The following is a 10,676-nucleotide window of genomic DNA, read 5'->3' on the forward strand; positions in this document are numbered from 1 at the left end:
CAGAAGGAGTAATCTACCACGCCTTGTGTCCATGTGGCCTCATCTATGTGGGTCTTGCTTTTCGCCAACTGAGAGTGCGTGTGAGGGAGCACGTGCGAGATATTAAGAATGCATCAGAATCTCTTGACGATACTGTATTGAAGCCTATCCCAAGGCATTTCAAGTTAAAACATGGGTGTGATGCTAGCCTCCTCCAAATTCGGGGCATTGACCGGGTATTAATTGACAAGAAGGGGGAAATTGGAGAAAGACCGTTGGCCAGTTGGAAACTCGGTGGATTATGAAAATTTATTGCATATGCCCCAAAGGCCTCAACGAGGTCCTCAGTTTTGTCCCTTTCTTGTAATGTGCTAATGTGTTTAGGTTTTACTTATGTTTTATGCTGTTTTTAACTTCTCACTTTTTTATTTACATGCAGGGTATCCAGTATTTTTGTACACTCTACTGTGAGACAGATGCTGGACCACCACTCACTTGGAGGATCTTCTTCTCCCTTCCCTCCCTCCCTTTTTCTACCCCCCTCGGGGATGTGTACAGTACCGGCCGACCGGGTGCCTGATCATCCTTGCGGGCCAGCGCTCCACACGTCTCCCTTTTTATGGATATGTACTCACCTTTGAGCAGCATCCCCGCCCTGCTGCTCTCTCTTTTTTGGACCTGTCTATTACAATTGGTATTTTTCTGTGCGGTGTGCCACTAATTGGTTCCATCTGCTATAAGTATTTTTTATAAAATATTTTACTCACTATTGTTATTCATCGGCTTTTACTCTTTGTTTATTGTTGCTTTAAATCTGTGATTTTGGATGCACAAAAAAGGGCACTTTAAGATGCACTTTCTGTGTCACACTGACATGTCAGTATTCCTATCACTTGTATATTTTTTATTTTATTTTTTCGATTCTTCTTGCCCATTGTGGCTTTTAATTTTCTGATTTTTTTATTTTTTTAATGCACGGGCACTTTATTGTGCATTTTCCATTATACTGACGTCAGTAGCTATGTTACTATATAATACGTCTATGCTCACTTGTATGTGAAGTGCACACATACATTTGTATTGTGACATTATCTCTAGTGTTGAGCCACCCCCGTAGTGTTCGAGTTCGGTTCGGTTCGTCGAACACCCGTGTGTTCGCCGAACTGTTCGTCGAACTGTTCGTCGAACACCTTCGAACACCGTTAAAACCAATGGCAGGCAAACAAAAACACATAGAAACACATAGAAAACACCTTCAAAGGTGTCCAAAAGCTGACAAACTGCTCAGAAGACATAACTAACACATGGAAAAGTGACAAGTACATATAGTCATGCGAAAATAAAAGAGGTGGAGGAGTAAAAGGAGGGGGAGACACAGATATAGGCATGTCATGCCCTTCTAAAATCCAAAAAGTGAGAAGCCGACACGGCCAGTCCGCTCCTGCCCGTGCCACCTCCGTGTCGCCGGGTTTGTGCCAGAGCCGCGGTGAACCCTGACGGCCAGCCCCCCTCTCCCAATACTGGTGCCTGTACGCTGGTGGGTCGAGCGAGCCCCCCTGTGGTGGAGGCAGCTCTAAGCTTTTTAATTTAAATTGTCTCTCTAATTTGAATGAATACACTTTAAATCCATTTACAAGGATCTATTGGAGGGCAAGTCTCATGCCAGCAGCCGCGGTAATTCCAGCTCCAGTAGCGTCCACTAAAGCTGCTGTAGTTAAAAAGCTTTTATAAGGATCGAGCTCGGCTGTCCACCGCAAGGCATCCTACTGCCAGTCCCAGCCCCTATGCCTTGGGGTGCCTCCTGATGCTCTTCACTAAGTATCCCATGGTCCCGAAGCATTTCCTTTGAAAAAATTAAGTGTCTAAACTACAGGTGGTGCAGCTTGCTTAACAGCCGGGATAATCCGCTCACTAGCAGACACTGCTACTAGGCACAAAGTATTTCCTGGGCTAGATGCAGTTAAAAATTTGTAATTAGATACTCTCGTTGGATGCTGAGAAAGCATTCCATAGAGTCTCCTGGCACGCCATATATGATTCTCTTAAAAAGCTTGGGGTAGGGGTCTAGGGGACCCTTTTATAGCCAAAATCACGGCCCTGTATCGCAATATGTCACCTAGGCTGAAGATAAATGGAACTGTAGCAACCTGAGGGCTCGGTTGCTACAGACGTATTGCACCTCACCCAGAGGTGTGATATCTCACTCTCAGGTAAGGATGGAGTGTGGATCAGGACCCGACACCTGCATGCATTACACCACATTGCCGTGGGGCAGGGCGACCAATATGCCCCTGAGATGGGCACGACAGTCCCTGTCCCTGGCTGGAGTGGGGGGAGGGAACACTGAGGAAGGGGAACCCTGTAGTGCAGGAGCAGGGAGGAAGCAGTTCCTGGGTGCATTGAGAAGGGAGTATAAAAGGTGGGCACCATCTTAGTTCAGTGCAGAGAAGTCTGAGCAGAAGTGGCAGGGAGCAGGGGCTCTGCATGAGCTCTGCTCCGGAGGCGGGCCTAGTAACAGAGGCCCAGGCCTGGAAGAGGGAGAAGGAAGGAAGAGGAGCGGAGAAGGCTCCAGGAACGAGGAATGAAGGGATCCCAGGGGTGCGGACGGGCGAGTCGCCACCGCACGCCCGAATCCACCTGCGTGGAGGGGTCAGGCCAAAGGGGGAGACCGGTCCCCGAACTAGTGGAGGCAGGAAACGACCCTCAGCTAGAAACCGGAGGCTCTGACATTTTATGTGGCGCAGCCCCTCGCTACACCCGCTAGGAAGGCACCACATAGGGTCAGGGAAACTGGCGCCAAGTTTACCAAGAGGAGGCCCGAGGCAGCCGGACAGAAGTGTTGGTAAGAAAGGCCAGACAAAGGACACACAAAGGGGGTCCTGTGAAGTGCTCCAAAGTTATCTGGGAGTTGTCTGAGCCCCTCACCTGGTGAGCAAAGTACGACGTGGGCAGCCGTTACCTGCAGACGTGGTCTGGATAATAAGAACTGTGAGTAAAGGCCCTGAACTGCATCACTGACTCCGTGTCGTTACTGCTGCTGCCCTGCACCATCACCCCCATCCTCCGCATACACTGCCCTGAGGCTATACTCCTCCCGTGGGGAGTTATGCTACGCTCTGCTGCACCCACAACACCAGCCTCAGTGGTCTGCCCTGTAGCGGCGGTTCACTCTGACCGCAATCCACGGGTGGCGTAGTCGGACATTTAAACATGAAAACCACATAAATAGTTCCGCCACTGGTTTGACCGCCCTGAGCCACGGAACCGGGTCGCCGCCACGAAGACTACAACCACCAGCATCCACCAAAAAGGGTCCGGCTCCGGGTGTCCCAAGGCCCAGGGGGTGCGTCAGAACATTTTCATCACCTTTCACAATCACCAATGGGACAAGGCAGTGATGTCCTCTGTCCCCTCTCTTATACATCCTAGTGACGGAGCACCTGCTCTCATCAATTCGCCATAACCCCAATATTAGGTGGATTGAGGTGGGAGGCACCGAGTACAAGTGCTCTCTATTTGCTGATGATGTCCTAGTATATATCACTCAATCACATATATCCATCCATGCTGTTATGGCTGAAATAGATCACTTTGTTACATGGTAAAATTTTAAAATCAATGCAGCGAAGTCTGAGGTCCTCGATGTCTCCCTCCCCAAATCCATATAGGATTCCATCAAGTCCAACTTTCCCTTTGCCTGGCCCTCACAGGGTATCAAATACTTAGGAATTCCTATTCATAGAGACCTCTCCCATCTATGTTATCTTAATTTTGGGCCCTTTATTGAACAACTCCATACAGACCACGGCTGGCAAGTTAGAACTGTAAGATTCACTACGTGAACCACTGGTGTTTTGTGGAAAAGCACATGTACACTGCGTTCCAAATTATTATACAAAAAGTGTTTAGGAGTGATAAGGGAAGAATTTGTTTGTTTGTCAGTTAAACTCATTGATGGTGATGTGTGTCAGGGCTCTTTATATCACTGTAAGCAATTGCAGACACCTGTGCTAATTAGTTTGGCAGGTGTGTCCAATGAAAGGCAAGACTACTTAAGAAGGCTCTCTCACATTATTAAGCAGCCTACATTTTCTGCCAAAATGGGAAAGAAAAAGGATGTGTCGGCTGCTGAGAAGCAACAAATTGTGGAGTGTTTAGGTCAAGGCATGACTACAATCAACATTGTGCGATGATCAGGATGAAGTGTCTTGGCAATCAAGAAGTATGTAGCTGATTCACAGTACACACGTGTGCGTGCTGATAAGGGCAAATTGAGGACTCTTTCCTACAGGCAATTACGTCAGGCTGAAAGAGCAGCGGCAAAAAAGCCTTGTCATAGCAGCAGACAAGTTTTTGAAGCTGCTTGTGCCTCCAACGTCCCCCGATCAACAAGATGCAGGGTCCTTCAGAGGTTTGCAGCTGTGCATGCGCCATCCTGTCGACCTCCTCTATCCACTTCACACAAGCAGAAACGGCTCCAGTGGGCCAAACATTACATGAAGACTGATTTCAAAACTGTTTTGTTCACGGATGAGTGCCGTGCAGCGCTCGATGGTCCAGATGGATGGAGTGGAGGATGGCTGGTTGATGGACACCCCACGCAAACACGGCTACAGCGCCAACAAGGAGGAGGTGGAGTAATGTTTTGGGCTGGAATCATGGGGAGAGAGATTGTCGGCCCCTTTAGGATCCCTGAAGGCGCTAAAGATGAACTCCGTAATGTATGTGGATTTTCTCAAACAGCACTTCCTGCCATGGTTCAAGAAGAAGAACCGTGTATTTCACAGCAAGATAATTTTTCTGCATGATAATGCACCATCTCATGCTGCACATAAAACATTTGCATCTCTGGCTGATATGGGCATAAAAGGGGACAAACTTATGGTGTGACCCCCATGCTCCCCTGACCTCTACCCCATTCAGAACCTTTGGAGCATCATTAAAAGGAGTGTCTATGATGGCGGGAGGCAGTTCACATCTAAGCAACAGCTCTGGGAGGGTATTCTGTCCTCATGCAAAACAATTGAAGCAGAAACCATCCAAAACCTGACAAATTCAATGGACGAGAGAGTTCAGAAGCTCCTTTCGAACAAGGGGTCCTATGTGAAAATGTAACATCACCTAGAATAAAGTTTTGAGTTGAAAACTGTTTGATTTCAGTTTCTAACAACCTGCTAATGCTTATAATTTCAAAAATGACCATTTTTTTGGTCTTTATTAAAATGAAAAGGTTGATCGAAAAGTTTGGGGGATCTAAGAGTGTGGCAACCCAGTAGTCATGATTACTTCGAATTCTGACAATATGAGGGTCATGCTGCAGGTAGTGCAGCAAGAAGGCACTTATGTGCCTTGCGCATCTCGGAGCCCCAAAATTATTTTCCGGGCTAGATGCAGCTAAAAATTATTTTTAATTTTAAATCTGGTGAAGCTTTAGTATAGATGGCCTAATAGGATCAGTGCTGCACACTGCTACAAAGCCCAAATTATTTTCCAGTCAAGATACAGATAAACATGATTAGTAATTTGAAAGCTTAAAACGGTTGGTAGGGTGATTTTAACCAATCATCAAGCTTTTACTCTCCCCAGGATGACACAGGGGTAGAAAAGTCGTTTCGGATCCATGATTTGTTCATCTTAATGAACGTGAGTCTGTCTACATTATCAGTGGAGAGCCGCGTGCGCTTATCTGTCAGCACACCACCAGCAGCGCTGAACACACGTTCAGACAGAACGCTGGCTGCGGGGCATGACAAGATCTCCAAGGCGTAAGTGGCTAGCTCCGGCCATTTATCCAGATTGGAAGCCCAAAAAGAGCAAGGGTCCAGTGACACAGTCGTGGCTTCAATGTTTACTTGGACATACTCCTGTACCATCGTCTCTAGGCGTTGACTATGTGTCAGACTTCTTGTCTCTTGTGGCCTTGCAAAGGATGGGCTAAAAAAGTGGTGAAATGATTCCGCAAAATTGATGTTACCAGCAGATACTGTGGTTCTGTTACGGTTTGAGTGCTGAACACTTGACGGTCCCACGGTTGGCAAGTTGGAACTGTGAGATTCACTACGTGCACCACTGGTATTTTGTGGAAAAGCACATGTAAGATTCTGCAACAGTCTCTGCTGATACTCCTGCATGCGTGCATCCCTTTCTATGGCAGGAATAATTTCTGCAAATTTACTTTTGTACCGGGGATCTAACAGTGTGGCAACCCAGTAGTCAGGATTATTTCTAATTCTCACAATTCGAGGGTCATGTTGCAGGTAGTGCAGCAAGAAGGCACTCATGTGTGTTGCGCATCCAGGAGCACCAAGTCCCTGTTGTGTTGGTGGCGAGGTAACAATCATGCTTCCTTCCTCTGTCCTCTCCCCCCAACCTCGCACAACAGAAATGTGATCAAGGTCTCCCTCATCTGATGAGTCTTCCATCAGTTCGTCCTCCACTTCTTCCTGGGCTCCTGCACCTTCCTCACTAGTTTGGCTGCTACCATGCGCCCTGGTAAAACCATCTCCCCCACCCTCACATGCCTGCCGCCTTGGTGCTGCCGACCGTCTGGACCTTGCAGATGTTAGCCCTTCCGCATACAACTCCTCCTCCTCTACTTCCTCCACCTCCTCTTGTGCCACCACCTGACTCCGAATTCTGTTTAACATGTGCTCCAGCATGTAAATCACCGGAATAGTCATGCTGATAATGGCATCGTCAGCACTAAACATCTTCGTCGCCATTTCAAAACTGTGCAGAAGGGTGCATAGGTCCCTGATCTGAGACCACTCCTCCAGCGTGATTTGCCCCACCTCTGAATCTCGTTGGCCCAGGCTATACGTCAGAACGTATTGCACCAGGGCTTGTCGGTGCTGCCACAGTCGCTGCAACATGTGCAGAGTTGAATTCCACCGGGTAGGCACATCGCATTTTAGCCGGTGAAGTGGCAGGCCCAACGACTTCTGTAGAGATGTAAGTCGCTGAGCTGCGGGATGCGAACGGCGGAAGTGAGCACACAGCGACCGTGCCCTCTGCAGAAGGCCATCTAGTCTGGGATAGTGGGCTAAAAATTGCTGGACAACCAGGTTCAACACGTGAGCCATACAAGGCACGTGTGTGACATTGCCCCGGCGAAGGGCCGCACCCAGGTTTGCAGCATTGTCGCACACGGCCTTCCCTGGTTTCAGGTCCAGTGGAGACAACCATTCATGAAATTGGTTCTCCAGAGCTGACCACAACTCCTCAGCTGTGTGACTCACATTTCCCAGACATTTCAATGTAAAAACCGCCTGATGACGTTGAGCCCTACTGCCAGCATAGTAAGGAGGTGTGCAGGATCCCTTCTGCACAGTTAGAAAGCTTGTGGCATGACCAGACAGGCTTTGGGTGCAGGTGGAAGACCGAGAGGAGGTTGAGGAGGCAGAAGCAGTGGAGGAACTTTGACATAAAGAGGATTGACGCACAACTCGTGGGGACGGCAAGACTTGGACAGCAGCCCCTTGTCCTGCTGTCACCATAGTTACCCAGTGCCCAGTCAGCGACATGTAACGCCCCTGTCCATGCCTACTCGTCCAAGTGTCTGTGGTGAAATGCACCCTGTCACACACAGAGTTTCTCAAAGAAGCGGTGATGTTGTGTACGACATGCTGGTGGAGGGCAGGCACACCTTTCTTTGAGAAGTAGTGCCGACTGGGCATCTGGTACTGGGGCACTGCGACGGACATAAGGTCTCGAAAATCCTCTGTGTCCACCAGGCGGAAAGGCAGCATTTCTGTAGCCAAGAGCTTGCAGATGGTGAAATTCAACCTCTTAGCTTTCTCATGGCTAGGAGGAAATGGTCTTTTACTTGTCCACATCTGAGGGACCGAGGGCTGGCTATTGTGCTTAGACGGGGTTGATAAGGGTGTCCCCGGCAAACTGCCGGTCTGTGAGGAAGATGCAGGCGGACATGTTAGGTTGCCTTGATCCAAAGGTGGTGCTATCGATGTCGGACAGCGCTCAACACCAGCTGGTGTTACCACCTCCAAAGAAAATGATGACCTGCCAATCACGCTGGCTGTTGCGGGTAAAGAGGTGGCAGGTCTGCGCCCCAAAACAGGTGTGACTGCTGTCCCCCCAGTCACAGAGGATGAAGAGGCCGCGGATGCACAAGATATGGCAGACGGTGGTTGGCCCGGCCGGCTAGGCCGCATTGTAGCACACTGAGCTTCCCACTGCAACTTATGCTTCATGTCCATGTGCCGGTTCATGCATGAAGTACTCAAACTATGTATTTTTTGGCCTCTACTTAGCTTTTGCTGACAAATGTTACAGATAACACGAGTTGGGTCATCTTTATCGATCTGAAAAAATGCCCAGGCTATGCAAGGCTTAGCACCCATGCGACCTGAAGAGCCACCACGACTTGTGGTGAGAGGCAGAGTTGTGTTTGAGGATGCAGTTGTTGACGTGCTTCCAGTACTACGTCTCTGTCCAGGAAGGCGCAACCTGACCTCGTCGTCACTAGCATCTTCCTCCACCTCCTCTGCTGACCTCATCTCTTGGCTGACTGTGGGTTGACAGTAAGTGGGATCTCCGACCTCATCATCATCACCCTGTGCGTTATCACACCCGTCGTCCTCAGAGCCAACCTGTTCCTGCCCTGACAAAAAACTAAAGTTGTCGCTCCAATCAGGTATTTGAGTCTTATCATCGTCTTCCTCATTGTCTCCACCAACAGGAGTTACAGTTTGGGAATGAGGGTCTACATTATGGTCAGAACCTTCTGCGTCTGGTCCTGGATCCGACTCATAAAGATTCTGGGCATCAGTGAAGATCATTTCCTCGTCTGGATTCACAGAAGCGCTGGAGTCGACCTCTGATTCCCAGGCTATAGTATGAGTAAACAGCTCTGCAGACTCAACCATCTGTTCTACCTCATACTCAGACGGGCAGCTGGAGATTTGGGAGCTGTGAGGAAGCAAGTGCGATTTGGGTGACACCTTTGAGGACTGGAGTATTTGTGATGTTGAAGTTGATGTGGAGGAGAGCCCACTTAAAGGAGCACTTGATATCCGTTGAAGCACCTGCTGTTTTTGTGCCTCATCTGGAATTTGTAGCGATTGGCGTGGCCATAAGAAAGGGATCTTATCACATTGTCCGCTAAAAGAAGTAGACATTTTAGTTTGGCTGGAAGATGGTCTTTCTTCTGCAGATGTTACTGTTGCTTTAACACCTACCCCACGGACACAACCTTTTTTCCCCTTCCCAACACGCTTATTCCCCTTTCCACCAGCAGCAGGCCTTTTTCCACTCATTTTGGTGGTTAACTAATTCACAACTCTGGAGTTGTTTGCACAAAAAAACAATGGATGGTAACCGAGCAGAGCTGAGTGGCCAAACTGTGGTATTAGGCCAAAACTATTGGCTGGGTTAGATGCAGAAAAAAATTATTTTGAATTTGCAACCTGATGGAGGTCAGTATAGATGGACTAATACAAATAGTCCCACACACAGCTAGAAGCCCAAATATTTTTTCAGAGGTACTGTAGATGCAGATAAAAATTAGTTTTAATTTGCAACCTGATGGAGGTCAGTATAGATGGACTAATAGAGAAAGTCCGACACACTACTAGAATGCCAAATATTTTTTCAGAGGTAGATGCAGAAAAAAATATATTCAGTTTGCAACCTGATGGAGGTCAGTATAGATGGACTAATACAAATAGTCCCACACACAGCTAGAAGCCCAAATATTTTTTCAGAGGTACTGTAGATGCAGATAAAAATTATTTTTAATTTGCAACCTGATGGAGGTCAGTATAGATGGACTAATAGACCAAGTCCCACACACTGCTAGAAGCCCAAATATTTTTTCAGAGCTAGATGCAGAAAAAAATTATTTTTAATTTGCAACCTGATGGAGGTCAGTATAGATGGACTAATAGACCAAGTCCCACACACCGCTAGAAGCCCAACTATTTTTTCAGAGCTAGATGCAGAAAAAAATTATATTCAATTTGCAACCTGCTGGAGGTCAGTATAGAAGGACTAATAGAACAAGTCCCACACACTGCTAGAAGCCCAAATATTTTTTCAGAGCTAAATGAAGAAAAAAATTATTTTTAATTTGCAACCTGATGGAGGTCAGTATAGATGGACTAATAGACCAAGTCCCACACACTGCTAGAAGCCCAAATATTTTTTCAGAGCTAGATGCAGAAAAAAATTATTTTTAATTTGCAACCTGATGGAGGTCAGTATAGATGGACTAATAGACCAAGTCCCACACACCGCTAGAAGCCCAAATATTTTTTCAGAGCTAGATGCAGAAAAAAATTATTTTTAATTTGCAACCTGATGGAGGTCAGTATAGATGGACTAATAGACCAAGTCCCACACACCGCTAGAAGCCCAAATATTTTTTCAGAGCTAGATGCAGAAAAAAATTATTTTTAATTTGCAACCTGATGGAGGTCAGTATAGATGGACTAATAGACCAAGTCCCACACACCGCTAGAAGCCCAAATATTTTTTCAGAGCTAGATGCAGAAAAAAATTATTTTTAATTTGCAACCTGATGGAGGTCAGTATAGATGGACTAATAGACCAAGTCCCACACACTGCTAAAAGCCCAAATATTTTTTCAGAGCTAGATGCAGAAAAAAATTATTTTTAATTTGCAACCTGATGGAGGTCAGTATAGATGGACTAATAGACCAAGTCCCACACACCGCTAG

The sequence above is a fragment of the Phyllobates terribilis genome, unplaced genomic scaffold (assembly GCF_046119375.1).
Source record: "Phyllobates terribilis strain yellow unplaced genomic scaffold, ASM4611937v1 Scaffold_14__1_contigs__length_39327217, whole genome shotgun sequence".
Classification (NCBI taxonomy): domain Eukaryota; kingdom Metazoa; phylum Chordata; class Amphibia; order Anura; family Dendrobatidae; genus Phyllobates; species Phyllobates terribilis.